The sequence below is a fragment of the Scyliorhinus torazame genome, chromosome 7, assembly GCF_047496885.1.
Source record: "Scyliorhinus torazame isolate Kashiwa2021f chromosome 7, sScyTor2.1, whole genome shotgun sequence".
NCBI lineage: Eukaryota > Metazoa > Chordata > Chondrichthyes > Carcharhiniformes > Scyliorhinidae > Scyliorhinus > Scyliorhinus torazame.
This window is the reverse complement of record NC_092713.1, coordinates 277322910-277350131: the sequence shown is the minus strand read 5'-3', so window position 1 is coordinate 277350131 and position 27222 is coordinate 277322910. Positions and strand designations below refer to the sequence as shown.

General features: G+C 50.7%; 1 protein-coding gene across 2 annotated transcripts in view; it reads left to right on the top strand.

Moving 5' to 3' along the window:
• atp10b (ATPase phospholipid transporting 10B) overlaps nt 1-27222 on the top strand; it is a 511821-nt gene that overhangs the window by 170592 nt on the left and 314007 nt on the right. For both annotated transcript variants that reach the window (XM_072512518.1, XM_072512519.1), the window contains exon 2: nt 3398-3491. The gene's annotated coding sequence lies outside the window, so the exon portion shown is untranslated. The remainder of the gene's footprint in view (nt 1-3397; nt 3492-27222) is intronic.

Genomic DNA, 27222 nt, shown 5'->3' with positions numbered 1-27222 from the left:
TAGAGAATTGCAATAAGTAGCTAACCATCTCTCCCACTGAGATTTTCTGAAAGCTAAGTATTAATGAATCGTTTTATTTAATACTTGTTGCAGCTGATAACTTCTATCATGGAAACATCTGAGATGTAATTAAAACATGAAAGAGCTTTTGGAGTATAATTTGGAATGCAGATGTTGTGATCCTTAATCAGTGTTACGGAATCTCAACTGGTACAATTTTACTTGTCTTGGTGACCCTGGCTAAACACACAATAGCTGTTTTGTATTATTTTTAAACATATTCAGATCTAAAATTCCAAGAGGAGACCAGAAAATGAGATTCAAAAATATAATGACCAAGGAGTGATCAGTGGCCTAACTTTGTGCCTTACCCAATGTAAAAATTGTGAGCAAATCATATAATTCAAGAGTGTGGGTGGAATCTACAACATTTTTTCAAAGTGTCAGTGCCGGTGAGAAAATTGAAGCAAATCCCGTCAGCAGCGGGAAATCTCACGGAATATTGAGCCTCTTTGAGAAATCTTTTTCCAGTGATTCGCTCACTCCAAGAGAAACATAACCCCTAATCAGTGGATGCTCCTTTTAAAAGCCTCCCAGCACTCCCTGCATTTGTTCCAGATTCAGTCGAGGGATGGCTGCCAGGATGCCAACGACATTATTCCCAACCAAACTCCTGGATGGTGTGGAGCAGAGGTGGGGACATCCTTTACCTGTGTTCCTGCAGATGTCCATCCAATGCGGTCACCATCCCACCTGGGAGGCAGTGGCAGCCTTTGTGAGTGGTAGCCCGATACAGAAGAGGACGGCGAAACAATAGCGCAAGAAGATGAATGACCTTCTTCACGCTGCCAGGGTACGTCAGGCTTCTCATATCTCCCGCTGCACCCTTCAACACATCCATCACACATCCACAATGATCTCTCACCCAGCCATCTCACAGGTTCCGAACAACTCTGATATGGCCCTCTTCCCCTGCACCTCCTCCCCACCCCAACACCCTGTCGTTTTCCCAGCAGCTAATATGCTCCTCACCTCCGCACTCCAACTCAAATTCCACGCATGCCAGACTTGACTTCATCACCATCTGAACAGGCACAACTCCCTCCTACAATTTCCCCATCTGTCTCTTAGCAGGATAAACATGAGCACAACTGCCGTGAACAAGCACAGACAGCCAGAGCCATGCCCGAGCTGAAAACCCTAACGCCATTTGAAGACAGACCCCTTGAGTTGGCCAACGAGGAGCAGGACTGCCCCTGTGCAGCTGAAGAAGTTGGGGAAAGCAGACAAAAGTGAGAACCCTCCAGACACGCAGTCTCGGTTCATGCCTCATATGAGGAATCTTTCTGCCATCAGTTACCCCCCGCGATGCACTAATGCCATCTCTCTTTCCTTGCAGGGCAATCAGTCGACCAGCCCGCACCTTCCTAGTGCCGTCTGGACACCACAGACATGAACAGCTCTGAGAGAGACTTCTCGGAGCCAAGCAGATAAAAAGCATCACTTCTGTCACCCGCACACTCCACCAATGCAGATACTTACACCACCAATGCAGATACTTACACCACCAATGCAGATGCTTACACCACAGTGGGATTAACTAGTGGACAGGTTTCTGGGTCAGTCACTGGTGAGCACCTCACAATTGAAGATCCACACAGGTGGAGGCAGGAACATCCCAGGGATCCAGCACTCCGACGGATGCCGGAACCCGGGACTCTTCTGAGTCCCAGGCCAATGACGTGCCCCTGGGTCCAGTTGTCCCAGGGCTGCTGGAACAGCAGAGGCAGAGTTGCGAGAATCAGGAATGGATGGCAGTATCCCTCCATGGACTTCAAAGCTGACTGGAGGATCTCCAATGCCCTCCTATCGAGAAGATGGTGACATCACCCCACCGCAATAAGGCCAACACTGCGAGGATGGCATCCTTGGAAATCTTGGCGTAGGACCTGCACTCCATGGCAGGTGATGTCTACTCCATGGTTAAGCTCATGACCTCCATTGCTGAGATCATGAGCTCCATTGGTGCAAGGCTTCAACTGCATGGTGCAGGCATTAGAGGGAATCCATGAGTGTCAATGCCAGAGGATGGCAGGGCTCTGGATCTCACTCCAATTGCCCCTTTATCCTATGGAGGACACCGAGCTCCCGGGCACGCTAAGGGAAGAGGATTTGCAGGAGTGCAGCCTGGGGAGACCCTAGGGAGTTCCAGCCTATCTGACACCCCTCCTCCCCCGTGAACTACACACCATCAGCTATGAGGGCATCTCTAGCCTTTCGCCCATGCAGGCACTGACCAACATCCAAGGTCCTTCATCCTCCGCGGATGCCCTATTGGAATTAGGTCTGGGCCTGTGATAGACCCTCTCGACATCCAGGGGAGAAAATAAAACGGCTTAAGTTGCCCAGAAATTGGACTGCTCAGCATCTGAATTTTGAGGAAAAAGCAGGTGGTGATAAACCCGATGTTGCGTATGTGCCAACATGGTGTGGTGACTTGGTCACCACCATACTCGGACCTTTCTGCTTTCAGGTATCGGAGGTTGTCTGAAAGCAGCCTGGAATTTAATGATACAAAGAAGGATCTTGCAACAAATGCAAACACTTCTGACATGGTTAAAATCATGATGGAGCTTACATTTCACAGTGCCTAGCAAATATTTTCATTTTTATAGTGATCTAATTGTTGTTCCTTGGGGACTTGTGAAAGAAACACAAAAGATAAGTTTTTAAAGCTCCCTGACTATGGAAAGGTGGAGGAGAAGGAATGCAATCCCAACAGTACCATGTTGGTGGTAGTTGTCAATAACTGGTAGTTCTGAGTTGTAACCATGGCTACTTTCAAACCAATTTGCGTTCCGTTACAGAATTCATTACAAAACTATTGGCATTTTCTCAAGTCTAATGATTTGCTTCACCCAAGTATTTGACATAATCCATATTTTACAATGGCGTTAGGTGCCATTTGCACGATGATCTGAACTCATGATTAAAAGGTATCATTCCATTTGTTATCCCACCCAATTACTTTTGCTATTTATATGGAGTCTATGTAGAGTGGATATGATTGGATTTTAAATCCATCAATGTTATAGAAAAGGAAAAATCACTGCTTTTCCCTTCTTAAAATGTAACATGTCGGAACAGAAAAGGGAAGCAGAAACTCCTGTAAGTGTAAGATCTCTATGGCAAATTGGATGAATGCAATTTACACCTGAATTTTGGCACATGTTCTCATTGTTTCCTTGAAGTAGAGAAGCCAATGGAGTTATGTGATAACAATACATGCAGGAATTCGGTGCTGGATCTATCACAGAAATTAATTAGGAAAACTAATCTCAGATCAAATATATGATTGAAAGATAGCTTTCTGATCGGATGCTTTTTCTTTCCACAGATTAGACTGATAGAACCTGCATAGATTTTGACTACCTGGCTGTTTCAAGGCTTGATAATGAAGAGTTGGAAATTAACAGCAAAAATCGCAAATAGTAAGTCTGTATCTGGCTTTCATGTATGGAAATAATGCTCTTTTAATGCTACAATTATAAATGATTATTGAAAAACTTTGGTGTTATTTATACGCATTTAAAGCTTACTTTTCAATGTACATCATTATTAAACCAAAATGGTCTGAAATAATTTCAATACTTCTAATGATAAAGCTGAGTTTTATTTTAAATCAAACATTAGCTCAAGCCTCAACAAGTGCCTTCAATCTGTTTGGTCCAGGAAATAAGGGGAAACAAATTCAGCTGCAGTCCATCAAGGTTGCGAAAATAAGTGGAGGCGGTGATAGCTGACGTGCTTGCTATCATCTTTCAATGGTCTCGCGATACAGGGAGGTTGCCAGAGAATTGGAGAGTGGCATATGTGACACTCTTACCCAAGACAGGGTATCAGGACAATCCTAACAACTATGGACCAGTTAATCCAACATCAGTGCTTGGTGAGGATAGAGGAATAATGATGAGGGAAAAAACTCAAGAGGCACTTGGCGAGGTTTGAGTTAATCAAGCAGAGCCAGCACGGATTTGTAAGAGGTAGATTGTGCTTGATTAATCTAAATTGAATTTTTTGATGAAGTAACAGAAGGTTAATGGGAAATTATTGTTTTCTGTATGGATTTTAAGAAAATGTTTGACAAAATACCATCTTCTTCCCTGACGGTCCATCAGGGTTGTCTGTTGTACGGATGTGATTTGCTGCCTCCAGGCCAGGGTGCGCTGTCAGGTCATGAGGTGCTCACATACCCTGAAGGGAGATCCATTAAGATGTCCAACCGGTTTGTTTTTTGGGGCGAAGCTGACCCCGCAGCGACAACATTCTTCTTTTGGTTTGCCTTTCCAAAGGAAGGTGTACCTGCCACCTTGTTCTTTAAGCTTCTCCTGCCAGTCGCGCCTCGCTCAGCACGGCGATACCAATGTTGTAGTGTCGGAATTCCTGGGCTATGATTGTGGTGCGATATTTGGGTCTGGTGCTGTTGGGATTGTTCATAAGGGTCCTGACATTCCAGGTCCCGAAACTCATTTGGATGGATGGGATGGGGTTGGGGTGGTAGATGCCTGTGCATGTGTTTGTTTAACATGGGGTGGTTTGCACACCAACCACCACACGGCCCCAGTGGAGTGTGGTCTTGGCCCAATGGCATGGAAATCAGAATAGACTGAAGACTAGGCTCTGCTGTAGGACAGGGATTAACAAAGACCTATTGTCCACCAGCCATCTGCCTGCCTGTCAGTGACGCCATTTTTGAAGTGTGATGTAACTCTCTGGGAACAGCCGGTATTTGGGAATTCCTTTGCTCTCTCTGCTCCCTCCGCGCTCCTCACACTGCTCTTTCTGGACCTTTTATGTGGACCCTGCACTATCTGGCCTTGCCCAGATAGGGTCCCCAGTGTTCATTGCTCCCTCGTCACTCCCGTTCCTCTCATTGCTCTTTCTGCTCACTGCTCTGGGCCTTTTCTGTAAGCCCCATGCTCTCTGGCCTCACCCAGGTCAGGTCCTCGGTGCTCTCGCTGCTCCCTCTGCTGCCTCGGTGCTCCCCACACATAAGCAGCTAAGTGACCTCTTGTCAATGTACCACTAAAAGACTGGTGAACAATGCTCGTGGAATAGGAGGATTTGTGTCAACTTCCATTAAAAAATTTGTCTGAAGAACAGAAAACAGCAAGTCATGACAAATGGTTATATTTCAGACCTGTAGATGGTGGAGTTTCCCAAGGGTCTGTGCTGGGACTATTTTTCTATGTATTCTAATATCCAAGTCATTTATATAAAGCAGTGTAAAATTTCAAAATTTGCTGATGACACCAAACTTGGAGGAGTGGCAAACTGTAAGACTTCACTACAACAAGGCGTAGGCTAGCAGAATGGATGCAGAAGTGACAGACAAAATTTAACACAGAGAAATGTGAAGTGATGTATTTTGACAGAAGGGATAGGGAGAGGCAACATAGACTCAATGACACAATTCAGGGACAGGAACAGAGGGACCTGGAGATGAATGTCGATAAATCTTTGAAGGTTGCAGGACATGTTGGGCACGATTTAACGGAAAGGTTTCTAAGTGTAATTTGTGGCGGGTATTGCTTGGAGTTTCCCGCGCTCTGCCGGCGAGTTCCCCACCGCTATCTAACGACACTATGGGCGGGATTTACCGGCTGTTCACAACGGCAGGACTAGTAAATCTCGCTGTCGGCCGCCTCTGCAGTCCAAGGCCCCTTACAGGCAACCCCTCCAGGACCTTCACCCATCACTCCCACAACTTCCCAGAGGCCCCTACTTGCCTGCCCTGCACCCCTCCACCCTTCATACCCACCTCGAATCTCCTTTCAATGGCATGGCCCCCCTCATGTCCTGACCCATGGCAGTGCCATCAGGGCACCCTTGCACTGCCACCCTGGCACTGCTCCTGCCAGTTTGGCAGTGCTACCTGGGCCCACCCTGGTACTGCTCCTGCCAGTTTGGCAGTGCTACCTGGGCCCACCGTGCACTATCCCTGGCCATCCAGGGTGCACCGATGTCCTGGGAGACCCCTGCATGTCGTTCCGCTGGGTCCACATTTGTGTGGACCAGTACTGAATGGCACACAGCTGTGGCCTCCCTCGGGAGGCTAGTAGATACTGGAAGACTGTGAAATACCAGATAAGTAGACCTTAAGTAGGTTTAAGGCCTATTTACATGAGTGCGACTTGGCCCCGCCAACTGTGGGTGGGCTCCTGATCCCGCAGCCTCGCGGGAGTTGTGTAGATCCCGTGAGGGGTCGTGGCTGTCGGGAATCCCGTGGAAGGCTTCACCCAGGATCTACCAGCCACATCGCGCTCCCATTGGGGCACAATGTGGCTGGCAGAACCACCCATTGAGTCATTGGGAAAGCATATGTTATTCTGTACTTCATAAATTGCGGAATTGAATACAAAAGCAGGGAAGTTGTCCTGAACATTGAGACAGCTCTGGTGTTAGGCACAACTGGTGTACTGCATCCAGCTATGGCCACCATCCTTGGTTCTTGAGGAGACGCAGAGGAGAAGTACCCGAATTGTACCAGAGATAGGGGACTTTAAATTTAGGTTGAAGTAGCCAATGTTCTCTTTGGAGCAAAGAGATTGAGGGGAGATTTGGTAAAAGGTGTACAAAATTATGATACGGTTGGATAAGGTGGATGAGGAAAAACTGTTCCCCCAGCTGAGGAAAAGCTGATGGCACAAGGACTAGGGGACACAGATTTAAGTGTTTTGGCAAGGAGGGTCAAGGCACCTTTTTAATGCAGAAAGCGGCAATGACTTGGAACTCATTGCTTACGAGGGTGCTGGAAGCAAACATAATCAATGATTTCAAAAAGAAATTGGATGGGCGCTTGAAGGAAATAAAGTTGCAGGACTATGAGGATAAAGCAGTGCAACAAACGGGCTGGATTGCTCCTTGATATGTCAAATGGCCTCCTTCTATGCTGTTAATGGCTCTCTGACTCTGAATACCTGTTTAGTTTCAGATCACTATTCTCTGATCCTTGCTGGAAACAGTGGGCGAGATTCTCCGACCCCCCGCCGGATGGGAGAATCGGCGGGGGCTGGCATGAATCCCGCCCCCGCCGGTTGCTGAATTCTCCGGCACCGGAGATTCGGCGGGGGCGGGAATCGCGCCGCGCCTGTTGGCGGGCCCCTCCCCCCCCACCCCCGCCCAGTGATTCTCCGGCCCGAATGGGCCGAAGTCCCGCTGCTGGAATGCCTGTCCTGCCGGCGTGGATTAAACCACCTCTCTTACCGGCGGGACAAGGCGGCGCGGGCGGGCTCTGGGGTCCTGTGGGGGGTGCAGGGCGATCTGGCCCCGGGGGGTGCCCCCACGGTGGCCTGGCCCGCGATCGGGGCCCACCGATCCGCGGGCGTGCCTGTGCCGTGGGGGCACTCTTTTCCTTCCGCCTTTGCCATGGTCTCCACCATGACGGAGGCGGAAGAGACCCCCTCCACTGCGCATGCGTGGGGATGCCGTAAGCGGCCACTATCGCTCCCGCGCATGCGCCGTCCGGCAATGTCATTTCCGCGCCAGCTGGTGGGGCACCAAAGGCCTTTCCCGCCAGCTGGCGGGGCGGAAATCAGTCCGGCGCGGGCCTAGCCCCTCAAGGTTGGGGCTCGGCCCCCCAAGATGTGGAGGATTCCGCACCTTTGGGGCGGCGCGATGCCGGACTGATTTGCGCCGATTTTGGCGCCGGTCGGCGGACATCGCGCCGATAACGGAGAATTTTGCCCAATGTTTGTATATGGACATTACTGAAAAGTTTACCAATACTTCTTTAATGTTCTTATGATGTTTAGCCAGCAGGATGCAGCACTCAAAGGGTGTGTAGGATGATGAATTATCAGGATAGTGTAAAGACACTATCTCAGTCCCAAGTGACTCCTTGTTACGGCTTCAGTTTTACTGAATTTACCCTACTGTCTATGGTGTGCATGTACCCTACTGTCAGCTACTTGGAGGACGTGCAAGAAGGCTAGATCCTTCACTACTGGGTACTCAGCAATTTCATAAGACAAAGAGAGAAAAGGGGAGACAGATGGCTCTTCTTTTATATGGAAACATACATAGTTAATAGGAGCAGGTGGAGGCCATTCAGCCCTTCGAGCCTGCTCCCCCATTCATTCTGATCATGGCTGATCATCAGGTTCAATATCCTGATCTCACCTGCCCCCACTCCCATATCCCTGAGGCCTTGCTCTCGGCCCGTTAATTTGTGGCCAAGTCAAGGATGAGCAAGTAGGCATTGGAAATGACGCCCACGGAATTTTGCATGCTTGCCCGCCTGCAAATGTACAGAATTACAGAATCTCTAAAATGCAGAAGGAGGCCATTCGGCCCACCGAGTCTGCACCGACCCTTGGAAAGAGCACCGTACCTAGATCCACACTCCAACCTATCCCCGTAACCCCATCTAACGGTTTTGGATACCAAGGGGCAATTTATCATGGCCAATCCATCTAACCTGCACATCTTTGGACTATGGGAAGAAACCGGAGCACCCGGCGGAAACCCGCGGAGACAGGGGGAGAAAGTGCAAACTTCACACAGAGAGTCACCCGAGCTGGAATTGTACCTGGGTCCCTGACACTGTGAGGCAGCAGTGCTATAACCACTGTGCCACCCTGCCACCAGAGGGGACCATAAAACCCTTCTGCAGTTGCCAGATCTTGACTTTTATGTTTCAGATGCCAATCAGCGAAGTGTGTACTGTGGTGCTACCGAGCATTGTGTGGCATTAGCAGCGGTCCTGAAAAAGCTTTGAACTGGCTTTTTTGGTGGAGCCAGGAGAATCTGATGTGGTTCTCCAGAGCTCACAAAAAAACCCCGCTCATTTGAAGTCCCCCATCGGGCATACCTTAAGCACAAGACCAATGACCTGATGGCTAGCTTAGAATGTGAGTGGCCAGTTTGCCCTTCCTCTCTCCCTCCCACAACAGGTAAGCTGCTCTGAAGCATCTGGGCCGGGATTCTCCCCTACCCGGCGGGGCGGGGGAATCCGGCGTAATGGAGTGGCGGGAACCACTCCGGCGTCGGGCCGCCCCAAAGGTGCGGAATTTTCCGCACCTTTAGGGGCCAAGCCCTTACCTTGAGGGGCTAGGCCCGCGCCGGAGTGATTTCCGCCCCGCCAGCTGGCGGGAAAGGCCTTTGGCACCACGCCAGCCGGCGCCGAAAGGACTTCGCCGGGCGACGCATGCGGGGGAGCGTCAGCGGACGCTCACGGCATCCCCGCGCATGCGCAATGGAGGGGGCCTCTTCCGCCTCCGCCATAGTGGAGACCATGGCGAAGGCGGAAGAAAAAGAGTGCCCCCACGGCACAGACCTGCCTGCCGATCGGTGGGCCCCGATCGCAGGCCAGGCCATCGTGGGGGCACCCCCCAGGACCCCGGAGCCCGCCCGCGCCGTCTGCTCCCGCCGGTACGGTAGGTGGTTCAATCCACGCCGGCTGGCGAGGGTTGACAGCGGCGGGACTTCGGCCCATTGGGGCCGGAGAATCGCCAGTGGGAGCCCTCTGACCGGCGCGGCGCGATTACCACCCCCGCCGATTCTCTGGTGGCGGAGAATTCGGTACACGGCGGGGGCGGGATTCACGCCAGCCGCCGGCGATTCTTCGACCCGGTCGGCGGGAATCGTGCCGGTTGGCGGGCCCACCCCCGGCGATTCTCCAGCCGGCGATGGGCCGAAGTCCAGCCACTGTCAACCCTCACCAGCCGGTGTGGATTAGACCTCCTTTTGAACAGCGTGACAAGGTGGCGCGGGCAGGCTCCGGGGTCCTGGGGGGGGCGCGGGGCGATCTGGCCCCGGGAGGGTGCCCCACGGTGGCCTGGCATGCGATCGGGGCCCACCGATTGGCCGGCGGACCTGTGCCTTGGGGGCACTTTTTTTCTTCCGCCTTCGCCATGGTCTTCACTATGGCGGAGGCAGAAGAGGCCCCCTCCCCTGCGCATGCGTGGGGATGCCGTGAGCGGCCGCTGACGATCCCGCGCATGCGTCGCCCGGCGAAGTCCCTTCGGCGTCGGCTGGCGTGGTGCCAAAGGCTTTTCCCTCCAGCCGGCGGAGCAGAAACCGCTCCGGCATGGGCCTAGCCCCTCAAGGTGAGGGCTTGGCCCCTAAAGGTGCGGAATTCCGCACCTTTTGGGGCGGCCCGATGCCGGACTGATCCGCGCCGTTTTTGGCGCTGGGTAGCGGACATCGCGCCGTTTGCGGAGAATCCCACCTCTGATCTGGAATCTTCACCTCACTGGCATCTAAATGAGGGCCGAGCTCGAATGTGGCAGAGTTTTCTTCCCAATGTCTGTTTGCAACCACCAAACAACATTTTTAAAAAAGTATTTGCATATTGCCCCACAAGTGTGCTTTAGTGATGTGATGATAAATGAAGGGTAAATTAAAGTTAAACTGTGTTCATCAATATGCAGCCTGTTTTGCAACTGTGAATTTGTTCAAATGGCAATGCTGCTACAGTGACTAATTTAGATGGCAAAAACATAACTGTTCTGATTAGTTCTATGATGCAAGGACATTTATGTAACAGAAATTGATGTTTATTTTAAAAAGGCGATTAATGTAATAGAAATGCAATGGGTGGAAAAAGGGTGTAATGTTAACCTTTACAAGTCCAAGCAGTTCAAAACAAATCATTTGAATCAAATCCTCAAGAGTACTCTTGAGGGTAGAACCCTCAAGAGTATTGAAAGTCAAAGAGATCTAGGAGTACAGGTCCACAGATCACTGAAAGGGGCTACACAGGTGGAGAAGGTAGTCAAGAAGGCATACGGCATGCTTGCCTTCATTGGCCGGGGCATTGAGTATAAGAATTGGCAAGTCATGTTGCAGCTGTATAGAACCTTAGTTAGGCCACACTTGGAGTATAGTGTTCAATTCTGGTCGCCACACTACCAGAAGGATGTGGAGGCTTTAGAGAGGGTGCAGAAGAGATTTACCAGAATGTTGCCTGGTATGGAGGGCATAAGCTATGAGGAGCGATTGAATAAACTCGGTTTGTTCTCACTGGAACGAAGGAGGTTGAGGGGCGACCTGATAGAGGTATACAAAATTATGAGGGGCATAGACAGAGTGGATAGTCAGAGGCTTTTCCCCAGGGTAGAGGGGTCAATTACTAGGGGGCATAGGTTTAAGGTGAGAGGGGCAAAGTTTAGAGTAGATGTACGAGGCAAGTTTTTTACGCAGAGGGTAGTGGGTGCCTGGAACTCACTACCGGAGGAGGTAGTGGAGGCAGGGACGATAGGGACATTTAAGGGGCATCTTGACAAATATATGAATAGGATGGGAATAGAAGGATACGGACCCAGGAAGTGTAGAAGATTGTAGTTTAGTCGGGCAGTATGGTCGGCACGGGCTTGGAGGGCCGAAGGGCCTGTTCCTGTGCTGTACATTTCTTTGTTCTTTGTTCTTTGTTCTTTAAATCCTTGCAAAATCAGCAGAAGCTTTGGAGCCTCCAGAATAATTGTGCCGTTTCGTGGTGTCTGACACAAGGTGAATAATACCATCAGGGTTCCTTTCGTTAAAGCACATATGAAAGGATTATTGGATTCTTGTGCATCTGTCTCATCATTGATTATTTTTTTCAGGGTATTTTGACTGATGAAAGTCTTATCAGATGTACTGACTCGGAAAGGTTACAAAGCCTGAGAATATGCAGGAGCTGAATAAAGCTGCACAGTTGAAGCTGAAACCTGCCTTGTTAATGAATGTATTAATGCTGATGTTAATCCAATTCCCTGGCAAATTGGTTTTAGAATTACCTTGCAGCCAGAAACCTGTGCTGATGACTGAATATCCACCTGTTAGCCCAATGGTTTTACACAGTTGGGTTCAGTCACTTCTCAAAATCAGGAGCCCCCAACCTTGGTGCACTCATTATCATCAACAGTGTCTACCTGTCAGTGGTTGCTGGCCTGGGTGGTGTACACTCTTAACTTTTAAATGCACATATGTGTGGTTTATTGTATGTAAATCAGTACTCCTTCATGGGTGTAGTATATATATTTAAGTGTCTTAAATATTTATCTTCTGTGCAAAATTGGGTGCTTGTGTATGTGTGAAGTAACCCATTTTTGTAAAGAGACAAAATAAATTTTAATTTGGGGTTTATTTTAGAAGTTCTCGAACTGGGAAGTATGTGTGGGTACTCATTTAGTCCTGTTTATTTTTTGAGGTGTCTTAAATGGTGATTAGGGAGGCATAATTGAAAAGTTAATTATCAGTCTTGATAATGATCTGCATAAAACTATAACCTACTTGGAATAGCCTGCTGGTTTCTACCTGGATACGATAGGGTTACATGGCACGTAAGTCATAATAGTTTGATGCACTGTTTTACGGATCGGTAATTGTTGGAATTGAAACAAATACGATGAAGCCCCCGCCCATTGTTACAGAAATAATGACCGGTCTACGTAAAGTGAAATACAACTCCTTGATGGGGCTGATAAATGGGAATTGTTTGCATTTTCAAGAACATTTGCGAAACATCATTTACAGATTTACCATGGTAAGAAAATAAAATACAGTCCCACAACTTCACCTGACCAGCTGAGGGAGGGTCTGCTGCTGAGGAATTTCTACAGAAGCAGCAAATCAGAGTATAAAACCACTTGGTGGGCAGTTACAAGTGGAGTACAAACTCCGCTGTGGAATTAAACTAGTTCTGCAATTCTTCAGGTAATTATGCTCATTATAGTACAACATTTCCTTGACTGTATTGACAGTTATATGTTCCGACAGCCACTTTAGCAAAGTGCTTTGCTGAGCAATACATTGTTACTGTTTGGGCTTTTGTCTGGCATTTATAGCTGAAGGCAGTTTTCAAAAGGAGAACAAGTTGCTTAACCAAAGTCTCTGCCCATTTGCATGCCATAAATGGGATTAACAATCAACTCCCTCAATTGTAGCATGTTCTTCGGTGGAAATCACATAAAACATTGTCTTTAAGTTAAAAGGAAGTGGTTTGATTTATTTACAGTTAAATTAATAGAGAAATCATAAATATCAAATCAGCTCAGTACTTAAAAAAAACACTAAACTAGAAACTGTGTCATTGACGAGTCACAAGATCTCTTGATGCAATGTCAGCTTTGAATGTTTGTAGACCTTTCAAATGGCAACTTGAGATGCACTAAGTTTGTGTTGACATATGTGGAGTTTGGATCTCTTGCCAGAACCAGAGCTATAATTTATGCCAAGAGATACATATTGTGTTGACGCTATTTCCTTGATGTAAACAAAAAGATTAGGATTTTGACAGATACCATACGTTATTGGGCATTGATGCCTGAATACTTACTGCGTCTCCTGTACCCTTCCTTCAATAGTTCAGCAATTACAGAAACTAAATTAATCCACTGCATGCCCAGTTTACATATGATAACATTTCAAATAGTTAGAAAGCCACTTTTTGACTTGAGTAGTTTGCAAAAGAAAGGCAGGCATTGAAATGAAGTCCTTTTCGGGTAGATGTTTGCCTTTTAAATATGCTGTTGGTTTAGCGTGTTACATTTTTCAGTCACTGCTATTACAGAAGCATGTGATCTAATTCAAAAATGAAACATTTTTGTCTATTAAATTATCAGACTCATTCCTGTTGAACCAGACACACGTGTACAGAGTAAAGATCAGTCACTGCTCACAATCTCTGAAAGTTGTGTCCAGAATACGTGACGATCTGACTAATTTCATACACCATGACCAGGCTGGGCCTTGATAGGCATTGACATTCGTAGCTTCTAATTTGATTGTTGTCATCACACTTGGAATTGAAGCTGCCTTGCATCATCTCAAAAATGATTAAAATCAATCAATTACATTCAAACATACGAATTAGGGGCAGGAGTAGGCCACTCGCTCGGCCCCTCAAAAACCTGCTCTGCCATTCAATAGGCTCATGGCTGGTCTGATTGTAATTTCGACCCCGCATTCTTGCCTACCCCCTGTTGTGTTATGCTGCTTCGGATAACACAGGTTACCTGATGCAATCTTAACTAAAGGATGCTCCAGACTCTGAAATGAGTTCAACGTGTTTATTGAACTATTAACACAATTCTCAAATGAGTTCGACTCTCTGCTAATCTAACTGCAGTAACTCAGTCTAACTGTACCAGCTTGCTCTAAGCCATGTGCTGGGGTGTGATGCTGCTGATCAACCCTGTCTAACTCTCTATATGTCTGTCTGTGGAAAGAGGCAGGGTGTGAGTGCCTCACCCCTTTTATAGGGGGCGATTCTCCCAAATGGAGCCCAAGTGTTCGCGCCGTCGTGAACACCAGCATGGTGCTGGAGCGCAGGAAAGTAGGCCCGGGGGGGAAAGGCCAGCCCGCCGATTGGTGGGCCCCGATTGCGGGCCAGACCCCATCGGAGGACCCCCCCCGGGGACGGAGCACCATTGCCCCCCCCCCCCGACAGGCCACCCCCCGACCATTCGCGCAGAGTTCCCGCCAGCAGCGACCCGGGGAGAACGCCGCTGGCGGAACTCTGTCGTATCCGCACGGCCGTTCGGCCCATCACGACCGAAGAATCAGATGCCCCGCTGATTCCAGCGGCCCGCGGCCGGTGCCACGCCAGCTGCGACGGCGCAAATGGAGCCGATTCACCGCACCTCGGAGAATCGCATGCCGGTGTCGGGGCATCGTGGCGCGGTTGCGGCGATTCTCCGGCCCGGCGCGGGGCTCGGAGGATCGCCCCCCATAGTGTTTATGTCATGCACCCTTGTGGTGATGCCACCTCTGGGTGTCCTGACTGCCCATTGGTTGTGTCCTATTCTGAGTGTTCCTTGGTTGCATGTTTGCATATCATGACACCCCCGATAACCTTTCACCCCCTTGTTAATTAAAAATCTAACCTGCTCTGCCCTAAAACCATCCAAAGACTTTGCTCCACTGTCTTTTGAGGAAGAGAGTTGCCGACTCTCACAACCCTATGAAAGAAAATAAGTTCTCTTCATCACCATCTTAAGTGAGCCACCGCTTATTTTTAAACCATGACCCCCTAGTTCTAGATTCTCCAACAAGAGGAAATTTCCTCTCCACATCCACCCTGTCAATACCGCTCAGGATCTTAAAGGTTTTGATCAAGTTGCCTTTTAGTCTCTAAAGTCCAGTGGATATAAACCTAACCTCTCCAGCCTCTCCTCATCTAGCGAACCTTATCTGAACTCCTTTACATCTTTCCTTAAATAAGGAGATCAATGCTGTACACAATACTCCAGATGTGGTCTCACCAGGGCCTTGTACAACTGAAGTGTACTTTTGAAATCAATTTCCCGCACAATAAATGATAACATTCTATTAGCTTTTTTAATGATTTGCTCTACCTTTATACCAGCCGTTTCTGATTAATCAAGATATTTCAGTTTGTTCTAATTTGGTCAACTCGATACTTTCATTGGTTACAGACAGAAAGGTTGTGAAGTGATTTTGAACTTTGTCTGTATAAGTATCTGCCATTTATAATAAAAAAGCCCAACTGGCTGTTGTCTTAATTTAATTAAGACATACATTTGTCTAGAGCCTCAGTGCATGATGTACTTTAGTCAGTCGTCAGTCTGAAACCCGGGAGCTGAGCTGAATTAGCGATCCTTTCTATGATAGAAATTTGTTATTGTAGAAGTGATTGACTGTCTTAAGTACCAATTTTAGTTGAGCGATATGGCATAACTGATTTTATTTCACATTAATCAGGTACGTTAAGTTGTTAGTTTATAGTCTAATGGTATATATATTCATGCTGTTATTGGAGACCAGATCATGTGGAAACATGATGCATTCCGATATACAGGAGACAGCACTTTGTATGTTCCCGTGGGCCTAGTAGCCCATTAGAGGCAGAAACCCGGGAGCGGACACTGGGGACGGGTCTGCCGCCCGGCGTCAATTTCAGCCGATGCTCCATTCTCCACCCGATTGGGATTCCCGATCGTAGCGGCGGAAAATGGACGATCCTGGCGTAAGGCTTCTAAGTGGTCTCTTATCAAGCATTTTAATTTTATATTTTAGCTTTTAATTAGTACATTGTTTTACATATGAAACTAGAAAGTTGGCTCAAAAAGGAAAAGCAAAGATTGAGTAAAAAGATTGTTTTTGAAACCATGGGTGGGCGGGATAACGTTTTGGCAAATCTGCATATTAGAGTCAAATTGGGCGAGGCTGACCGGGTAATTCGTGCCGGCTTTTTTGGTGTGAACCACAGCGGTTATTCACCCACACTTCGGGCTCGATTAAACTAAATGGGAACCAAGTCCCAAAGCAAGCGCATTTAACCACATGTCTCCTGGTGCTCGCAGAAGCACATAGCTACGCGTTATATAAGGTGCCTCAGCAGGGAACGCACGGCTGAGGTCGCATATAGCCGTGTTTTGTACAATGAGGAGTACCGCTCGCTGGAACTCGCCAGTGTAGCAATAGATCGGGATGCCATTTTTAAATGGCGTCCCGATCTCCGAGGCCCTGAAGCGATCCCTAACCTCTTCCAGCCTGTATACACTATAGAAGGGTCCTCACCCCCCAACACCAACACAGGGCACCCTCAGCCTGATCACTGTTCACAAAAAATGCCAGCTTGGCATCCTGACAATGGCCATGCCATGGTGCCAGGCTAACAGTGCCAGGGCACTACCCTACCCAAAGGTCATGCAGCTGGGGGCCCCAAATTCCCCGGAGACCCCCACGAGTGCCGTTCCATCTGGTCCCCGCTTGTGGGGACCAGTGCTGTACGGAGCTCGCTTGAGGTATCCAAGGCAAAGAGGATGAATCCAAAAGCCTCCGATAGCTTGAGAATCTGCTCATTAGAGTGAGACTAACTGTCTTGCTCTAATTTACAAATTTGCTAAAAAAGTAATCCAAAGCTATTTCAGTTGCTTATAACACAAATTAGTGAATTTGCAAACTATATACTTGAAATTGTAATTGATTACTTTTCTCCTTCAAAATTTGTCATCACCATTTGCTATAATAAAGAAACAAAACAAACCCATGCTCATCCCACCCCCTCTTGAATTCCCCCCAACCCTTACTCAACCTTCCTCAGCTCACTGTTCAAATGTGCAATGCAGCTTCCTTAATGTCAGTGCTGAGATTATTCTTGATCTGGTCAAGAGTAACCACTCCTGTCACTGTGATCATGATGTATTCAACCCTTCCTGTATTCTAAGTTCTTGCAGCATTTCTAGGCAAGGTCATGTTGTCTTCCTTCTGCACCTCTTGCTCTATCACCGGTTCCAGAACTTCCCGTCTACAATTTCACTCAATAGCTAGACAAATGTCAGTAACTCTAGCAATGTTATCTCTTTCCATTCTTGCAGGAAAACCATCTTTCAGATATTCCACAAAGATCTCCTCGTATATGCCACAGCAGGGGGGAATCAGCTGTGGTCGCTGGCTGTCCATGATGACAGCCTGACATCTATGGCCTTATTCATTTTTTAATAAAACAACTCCTCAGGGGCATTTCTGTCTTGAGGTGCCCTTTTTTTCTCCATGTACACCAGCAGTGCCCCTCTCCAATGGTGGAGCTATTAACCTCAGTGCTGGAGGTCCTCCTATTGGTCCATTTGGAAGCCTAACCTTAATTGAACAGGGCTCCTTGAGCCTTCTCAGAAACCATCCTATTACTCCCCGTCTCACATTATCTTATGATGGGATCAGGGGCAAAATGGCCCCACATATACACTGGCAAGAGTCATTCAACTCTAATTTCTCAATGCTACAACCATTTTGATTGAACTACTTGTCCAATATAAAATTGTGGATAGTCGCAAATCCTTTTAGCTGCATGCTGAGAAGAATGAGATATTCACTCTCTGTCTAATGCAAGGTCCAAACCATTGATTGTTTTTTGTTTTTATAAATTTAGACTACCCAATTAATTTCTTTCAATAAAGGGACAATTTAGCGTGGCCAATCCACCTAGCCTGCATTGGGTTGTTGAGGCGAAACCCACGCAAACATGGGGAGAATGTGTAAACTCCACACGGACAGTGACCCAGAGCCGGGATTGAACCTGGGACCTTGGCGCCGTGAGGCAGCAGTGCTAACCCACTGTGCCACCGTGCTGCCCGTCCAAACCATTGATATCTATGATTTCATTCCCTTTGCTCGTTGCTCACTCTGGTTAAAACCAACTCAACACTGGCCTCAATTTCAAATCCCACATACTTTGCATCTGCAAGGCTCCTTGGGCGGGATTCTCCGAGCCTCCACGCCAAAATCGCGTTCGGCGCGGGGGCGGAGAATGGGCATTCGCGTGGGAATTGTGCCTGGAGCCACTCCCGCGATTCTCTGGTCCCCGGAGAATCGCTCGCGAATTGCACGCGAGCAGTATACTCGGCGTGGGTAGGGGGCCATTGACAGGGCCCCCCCCCCCCCCCCCCCCCGCGATTCACCAAGGATAACTGGCTGAGCTCCCGATGGCGTGGTTCTAACCTCGTATCAGCCATCGGGAACCTCGGATAGTGGCTGCAAACTCAGTCCACAGCCGCCTTGGTGGGGGTCGGGGGATCCTTCACAAGGGGAGGCCTCATGTACTGCCAGGCAAACGATCGGGTGGCACCGATCCGCGTGCGCGCGCGATCTCGGAGAGACCTACTTATTCCATCCAAGTCCGCGGTGCGAGTCCGCCATTAGCACGGGGCCGCTGCCGTGCGCATGCACAGATTCCTGACCGTAAGTGCGGGGCCCCGTATCCGCAGCCAGGGCTGCGAGAAGCATTCCGGGGCCCTGCTAGCCCTCTGCAGGTAGGAGAATCACTCTGGACAATATTAAGGAAAGTCCAGAGTGAAACACCAGGGGCGTCATTCTCCGCCGGCGGGAGTCTCCGTTCTGCCGGCGCTCGGGGGTTTCCCGACGGCGTGGGGGTGCCCCACAATGGGAAACCCCATTGACCGGCCGGTGTTACGGAGACTCCCGCCGGCCGGTCGGCGCAGAAATGTGGCGGGGCGGGTAGGAGAATTTCGCCCCAGCATCCTGACGCTGGCGTGGGGACATGGCCCCATTATTGGAGAATCCAGCCTCTTGTTTCGGTCTCCTCCATATTGCTTGATTCCATAACCACCTTGGTACTCGGCCCCTGAAAGTTTCATCTATGCTTTTGTCAGCTCCTGATTCTATTTATTTCAGAATTATTTTTGTTAGCCTTCCTTTTTATCCATGTCATCATGATTGACCTTTTTTTGATTCCCTGCCCCTTAATATGGGTTATAATCCCTATTTTAAAATCATTTCATGGGTTCACTCAATTTTAACTTTTCAATCTCAATGGTATCATCTTTGTTCTACTGATTCTAAATTATTTGTATCCCTCCCCTTTGTTTTGGCCCATCATTGGTGTTAGAGTTTTTCAGCAATTTAGGCCTGGCTCCCCAGAACTTGTTCCCTGAGCCCCTCTATAACTCTCCTTCCAACCTTATTCCTGGATTGCCTTTTTAGATTCAGCTGTACCTTTAACTGCATCTAACCATTTGTCAGCTTTCATTTAATTTCTGAATCCAAATCAATTGTGATCAAAATGTCTGAACTATATTACACACCTCTTTACACACTCCCAGTCTAGACGGTCTGCCTGCCTATGCTCTTGTACTCCTGTACACTTGTTTTTCCCGATTTGAATAGTTTACTCTCTTCAAGCAAAAACTAGATTGTGAATGATTTAGTTGGCAAAATATGTGCATTTTATGTAGGTCAATAGGATAAATGCATCAATCATAGAGATGGGTGGTGCCTGGAATAAAACACACTGGGGTAATTGTTTTTTCTTTCCTCCCAGAATGAAACCGAATGCCCATTAATTATTTTCCTCACATTATGTGACACTATTGTCGGGGAAGTTACAATGCTCAATGTGCAAACCATGATTTATTCTGGCTAGTTATTTTGCAACTTGCAACTTAAATAGGAAAGAGCGCAAGGAGAGCGGCGGGCACACAGTGAAAGAGCACGAGGAGAGCGGCGGGGACACATTGAAAGAGCGCAAGGAGAGCGGCGGGGACACAGTGAAAGAGCGCAAGGAGAGCGGCGGGGCCACAGTGAAAGAGCGCGAGGAGAGCGGCGGGGACACATTGAAAGAGCGCAAGGAGAGCGGCGGGGACACAGTGAAAGAACGCGAGGAGAGCGGCGGGGACACATTGAAAGAGCGCAAGGAGAGCGGCGGGGACACAGTGAAAGAGCGCGAGGAGAGCGGCGGGGCCACAGTGAAAGAGCGCGAGGAGAGCGGCGGGGACACATTGAAAGAGCGCGAGGAGAGCGGCGGGGACACTTTGAAAGAGCGCAAGGAGAGCGGCGGGGCCACAGTGAAAGAGCGCAAGGAGAGCAGCGGGGACACTTTGAAAGAGCGCAAGGAGAGCGGCGGGGACACAGTGAAAGAGCGCGAGGAGAGCAACGGGCACACAGTGAAAGAGCGCAAGGAGAGCGGCGGGGACACAGTGAAAGAGCGCGAGGAGAGTGGCGGGGCCACAGTGAAAGAGCGCGAGGAGAGTGGCGGGGACTCCGTGAAAGTGCGTGAGGAGAGCGGCGGGGACACAGTGAAAGAGCGCGAGGATGGCGGCGGGGACACAGTGAAAGAGCGCGAGGAGAGCGGCGGGGACACAGTGAAAGAGCGGCGGGGACACAGGGAAACAATGTGAGGAGAGTGGCGGGGCCACAGTGAACGAGCGCGTGGAGAGCGGCGGGGACACAGTGAAAGAGCGCGAGGAGAGCCGCGGGGACACAGGTAAAGAGCGCGAGGAGAGCGGCGGGGACACAGTGAAAGAGCGCGAGGAGAGCGGCGGGGACACGGAAAGAGCGCAAGGAGAGTGGCGGGGACTCGTGAAAGAGCGCGAGGAGAGCGGCGGGGACACAGTGTAAGAGCGCGAGGAGAGCGGCGGGGACACGGAAAGAGCGCGAGGAGAGCGGCGGGGACACAGTGAAAGAGCGCGAGGAGAGTGGCGGGGACACAGTGAAAGAGCGCGAGGATGGCGGCGGGGACACAGTGAAAGAGCGCGAGGAGAGCGGCGGGGACACAGTGAAAGAGCGGCGGGGACACAGGGAAACAATGTGAGGAGAGTGGCGGGGCCACAGTGAACGAGCGCGAGGAGAGCGGCGGGGACACAGTGAAAGAGCGCGAGGAGAGCCGCGGGGACACAGGTAAAGAGCGCGAGGAGAGCGGCGGGGACACAGTGAAAGAGCGCGAGGAGAGCGGCGGGGACACGGAAAGAGCGCAAGGAGAGCGGCGGGGACTCGTGAAAGAGCGCGAGGAGAGCGGCGGGGACACAGTGTAAGAGCGCGAGGAGAGCGGCGGGGACACGGAAAGAGCACGAGGAGAGCCGCGGGGACACTGTAAGAGCGCGAGGAGAGCGGCGGGGACACGGAAAGAGCGCGAGGAGAGCGGCGGGGACACAGTGAAAGAGCGCAAGGAGAGCAGCGGGGACACAGTGAAAGAGCGCGAGGAGAGCGGCGGGGACACTGAAATAGCGCGAGGAGGGCGGCGGGGACACAGTGAAAGAGCGCGAGGAGAGCGGCGGGGACACAGTGAAAGAGCGCAAGGAGAGCAGCGGGGACACATTGAAAGAGCGCGAGGAGAGCGGCGGGGACACAGTGAAAGAGCGCGAGGAGAGCGGCGGGGCCACAGTGAAAGAGCGCGAGGAGAGCGGCGGGGACACATTGAAAGAGCGGCGGGGACACTTTGAAAGAGCGCAAGGAGAGCGGCGGGGCCACAGTGAAAGAGCGCAAGGAGAGCAGCGGGGACACTTTGAAAGAGCGCAAGGAGAGCGGCGGGGACACAGTGAAAGAGCGCGAGGAGAGCAGCGGGCACACAGTGAAAGAGCGCAAGGAGAGCGGCGGGGACACAGTGAAAGAGCGCGAGGAGAGTGGCGGGGCCACAGTGAAAGAGCGCGAGGAGAGTGGCGGGGACTCCGTGAAAGTGCGTGAGGAGAGCGGCGGGGACACAGTGAAAGAGCGCGAGGATGGCGGCGGGGACACAGTGAAAGAGCGCGAGGAGAGCGGCGGGGACACAGTGAAAGAGCGGCGGGGACACAGGGAAACAATGTGAGGAGAGTGGCGGGGCCACAGTGAACGAGCGCGTGGAGAGCGGCGGGGACACAGTGAAAGAGCGCGAGGAGAGCCGCGGGGACACAGGTAAAGAGCGCGAGGAGAGCGGCGGGGACACAGTGAAAGAGCGCGAGGAGAGCGGCGGGGACACGGAAAGAGCGCAAGGAGAGTGGCGGGGACTCGTGAAAGAGCGCGAGGAGAGCGGCGGGGACACAGTGTAAGAGCGCGAGGAGAGCGGCGGGGACACGGAAAGAGCGCGAGGAGAGCGGCGGGGACACAGTGAAAGAGCGCGAGGAGAGTGGCGGGGACACAGTGAAAGAGCGCGAGGATGGCGGCGGGGACACAGTGAAAGAGCGCGAGGAGAGCGGCGGGGACACAGTGAAAGAGCGGCGGGGACACAGGGAAACAATGTGAGGAGAGTGGCGGGGCCACAGTGAAAGAGCGCGAGGAGAGCCGCGGGGACACAGGTAAAGAGCGCGAGGAGAGCGGCGGGGACACAGTGAAAGAGCGCGAGGAGAGCGGCGGGGACACGGAAAGAGCGCAAGGAGAGCGGCGGGGACTCGTGAAAGAGCGCGAGGAGAGCGGCGGGGACACAGTGTAAGAGCGCGAGGAGAGCGGCGGGGACACGGAAAGAGCACGAGGAGAGCCGCGGGGACACTGTAAGAGCGCGAGGAGAGCGGCGGGGACACGGAAAGAGCGCGAGGAGAGCGGCGGGGACACAGTGAAAGAGCGCAAGGAGAGCAGCGGGGACACAGTGAAAGAGCGCGAGGAGAGCGGCGGGGACACTGAAATAGCGCGAGGAGGGCGGCGGGGACACAGTGAAAGAGCGCGAGGAGAGCGGCGGGGACACAGTGAAAGAGCGCAAGGAGAGCAGCGGGGACACAGTGAAAGAGCGCGAGGAGAGCGGCGGGGACACTGAAATAGCGCGAGGAGAGCGGCGGGGACACAGTGAAAGAGCGCGAGGAGATTTTATTTTTGTGTTTGTTTTGTTTTTTGGGGGCAGCAATCTATCTTTGTATCATTTTGCAGAATCACCAATTTTAGAGGGTTCACTTGGGAGTGTAGTAGCAGTATAGATATGTATATTTTTAAGGATCGAATGGGTGTTTAATCTTTTCTTTTTTTGTTTTTCTCTTTAAATCTCTTCGGGAGTTCTGATCAGAGGGAATTGTGGCTAGGGCAGTTGCATGCTCCTCCTGTAGGATATGGGTGGTGAGGGATACCACTGGTGTCCCCGCTGACTATACCTTCGGGAAGTGCATCCAACTCCAGCTCCTCAGAGACTGTGTTAGGGAACTGGAGCTGGATGAACTTCGGATCATCCGGAAGGCAGAGGGGGTGATAGAGAGAAGTTACAGAAAGGTAGCCACACCCAAGGTGCAGGGCAAGAGTGGCTGGGTTACAGTCAGGGGAAGGAAAACCAACGGGCAGACAGTGCAGGGGTCCCTCGTGGCCATTCCCCTTCAAAACAAGTATACCGCTTTGGATGCTGTTGGGGGGGTATGACCTACCGGGGGAAGGCCATAGCGGCCAGGTCTCTGGCACTGAGCCTGGCTCTGTGGCTCAGAAGGAAGGGGGAGAATAAAAAAGCAATAGGGATAGGAGACTCAATGGTTAGGGGAACGGATAGGAGATTCTGTGGTCGCGAACGAGACTCCTGGAAGGTATGTTGCCTCCCGGGTGCCAGGGCCAGGGATGTCTCGGGTCGAGTCTACAGGATTCTTAAGGGGGAGGGGGAGCAACCAGAAGTCGTGGTGCACATAGGCACCAACGACACAGCTAAGAAAAGGGATGAGGATCTAAAAAGTGAGGGAGTTAGGTTAGAAGCTAAAAAGCAGGACAAGCAGAGTAGTGATCTCAGGATTGCTACCGGCACCATGTGGAAGTGAGGCAAGGAACAGAGAGCGAGTGCAGCTGAACACGTGGCTACAGGGCTGGTGCAGGAGGGAAGGCTTTAGATATGTGGATCATTGGGATATCTTCTGGGGAAGGTGAAACCTGTACATGAAGGACGGATTGCACCTAAACTGGAGGGGCACCAATATCCTGGGTGGGAGGTTTGCTAGAGCTCTTTGGGAGGGTTTAAACTAGTTTGGCAGGGGGATGGGAATCAGAGGATAGGGTAGCTGTTGAACAGACAGAAATAGTATGCAGCAAGTCTGTGAGGAAGGATAGACAGTGATAGGGTACAGTTGCACTCAGTGGAATGGGTTAAAGTGTGTCTGTTTCAATGCAAGGAGTGTCAGGAATAAGGGAGATGAACTTAGAGCATGGATCAGTACTTGGAACTACGATGTTATGGCCATTACGGAGACATGGATTTCACAGGGGCAGGAATGGTTGTTAGATATTCCGGGGTTTAAATGTTTTCAGAAGAATAGGGAGGGAGGTAAAAGAGGAGGGGGTGTGGCACTGTTAATTAGGGAGTGCATCCCAGCTACAGAAAAGGAGGTAGTTTTATCATAGAATTTACAGTGCAGAAGGAGGCCATTCAGCCCATCGAGTCTGCACCGGCTCTTGGAAAGAGCACCCTACCCAAGGTCAACACCGCCACCCTATCCCCATAACCCAGTAACCCCACCCAACACTAAGGGCAATTTTGGACACTAAGGGCAATTTATCATGGCCAATCCACCAAACCCGCACATCTTTGGACTGTGGGAGGAAACCGGAGCACCCGGAGGAAACCCACGCACACACGGGGAGGATGTGCAGACTCCGCACAGACAGTGACCCAAGCCAGAATCGAACCTGGGACCCTGGAGCTGTGAAGCAATTGTGCTATCCACAAGGCTACCGTGCTGCCCCACGGCAGCCCCAGTTGAGGAGGTTTTGTCTACTGAGTCAGTATGGGCGGAAGTCAGAAACCAGAAAGGAGCAGTTACTTTATTGGGAGTTTTCTATAGACCCCCCAATAGCAGCAGAGAGATAGAGGAACAGATTGGGCAGGGAAATTTGGCTGTCTGGATAGAGAATTGGCTGGCTGAAAGAAGATAGCGAGTGGTAGTGGATGGAAAGTATTCTGCGTGGAGGTCGGTGACTAGTGGTGTTCAGCAGGGATCTGTTCTGGGACCTCTGCTCTTTGTGGTTTTTATAAATGACTTGGATGAGGAAGTGGAAGGGTGGGTTAGTAAGTTTGCCGTTGACACAAAGGTTGGGAGAGTTGTAGATAGTGTTGAGGGTTGTTGCAGGTTACAACAGGACATTGACAGGACGCAGAGCTGGGCTGAGAAGTGGCAGATGGAGTTCAACCTCGATAAATGTGAAGTGATTCATTTTGGAAGGTTGAATTTGAATGCTGAATACAGGGTTAAAGGCAGGATTCTTGGAAGTGTGGAGGAACAGAGGAATCTTGGGGTCCACGTATATAGATCCCTCAAAGTTGTCACCCAGGTTGATAGGGTTGTTAAGAAGGTGTACGGTGTGTTGGCTTTCATTAACAGGGGGATTGAGTTTAAGAGCCGTGAGGTTTTGCTGCAGCTTTATAAAACTCTAGTTAGACCACACTTGAAATATTGTGTCCAGTTCTGGTCACCTCATTACAGGAAGGATGTGGTTGCTTTGGAGAGGGTACAGAGGAAATTGACCAGGATGCTGCCTGGAATGGAGGGCATGTCTTATGAAGAAAGATTGAGGGAGCTAGGGCTCTTCTCACTGGAGCGAAGAAGGAAGACTTGGTAGAGGTGTACAAGGTGATGAGAGGCATGGATTGAGTGGATGGCCAGAGTGCAGTACCCTCAATAACAACACAAGAGAGTAGAACGGTAAAGAAGGCTTTAATAAGCTGAGAACTAGCCTGATGCCGAGACGGGTGCTTACTGGGTGACACCTACAGAGCGGCCCCTTGTATACGACTCCCTGGTGGGCGGAGCCGGAGCCGGAGTCCCCCAGGGTTCCAAGTCCGGTCTTAAAGTGGACATCATCTTACATGAAGATAAGGGTACAGTAACACAGTCACCATTCATCACACAGAGACTTTTCCCCAGGGTGGAAATGGCTGTCATGAGGGGACATAGTTTTAAGGTGATTGGAGGAAGATATAGGGGAGGTGTCAGAGCTAGGTTCTTTACACAGAGACTGGTGGGTGCGTGGAATGCACTGCCAGCAGAGGTGATGGAGTCTGAGTCATTGGGGACATTTTAAGCGACTATTAGACAGGCACATGGACAGCAGTAAATTGAAGGGGTGTGGTTAGGTTGACCTTAGATTAGGATAAATCGTCGGCACAACATCGTGGGCTGAAGGGCCTGTACTGTGCTGTACTGTTCTATGTTTTATGATCTATAAATGCACAATTTTACTGATTCCACTTTTCTGATTATAGGATTGGAGATATATCTATAAAGTTGGCACTTTTAGCAAAACAATGGTCGGGATTCTCCCGAAAGATTTCTCCGTTTTATGGCGGGTGGGAAACAAAGGGCGGAATTCTCCCAGCCCCGCGCCGGGCCGGAGAATCCCGGTTAACGGGCCACGCTGCCCCGACGCCGGTGGAGAATCGCCGCCATTGGCGGCAGCGTTGTTGGCGCTGGTCGCAGGTCGCCGATTCTCCAGCCCAGCTGGGCCGAGCGGCCATAGGAAAAGAGCCGAGTCCCGCCGGCACCGTTCTAACCTGCCCTGGGCCGGCGGGACCTCGGCGTGTAAGGGTTGGGTGGCAGCCTGTGCGAGGGGAGGGTGGGTCCGACCCCGGGGGGGGTGGTCTCCGTTGTGGCCTGGCCCGCAATCGGGACCCACCGATCGGCGGGCTGGCCTCTGTGGCTGGGGGCCTCCTTTCCTACGCGCCGGCCCCTTATGTCCTGCGCCATGTTGCGTCGGGGCCGGCGCGTTGAAGGAGGCCACTGCGCATGTCCTCGTTGGCACTGGCGCAAGTGTGCATGCGCGAATCCCGTGGCACCCAGTTTGCACCGGGATGTGCAGCTGGAGCGGCGCGAACCGCTCCAGCGCCGTGCTGGCCCCCTGTAGGGGACAGAATTTGACCTGGGAGCAGTCCGTTCATGCCCTTGTAAAACCGTTTGAAAATCACGCGTTTACAACGGCGTGGACATTCTGTCGCGGGATTGGAGAATCCCGCCCAGTGTGTCCCATCGGCTGGTTCAACCTGATTCAAATCGCAATCTACCCACACTTTGACATTTTTTTGGAGCTGGGGTGATTCGCGCCATGGGACCCAAAGAACCT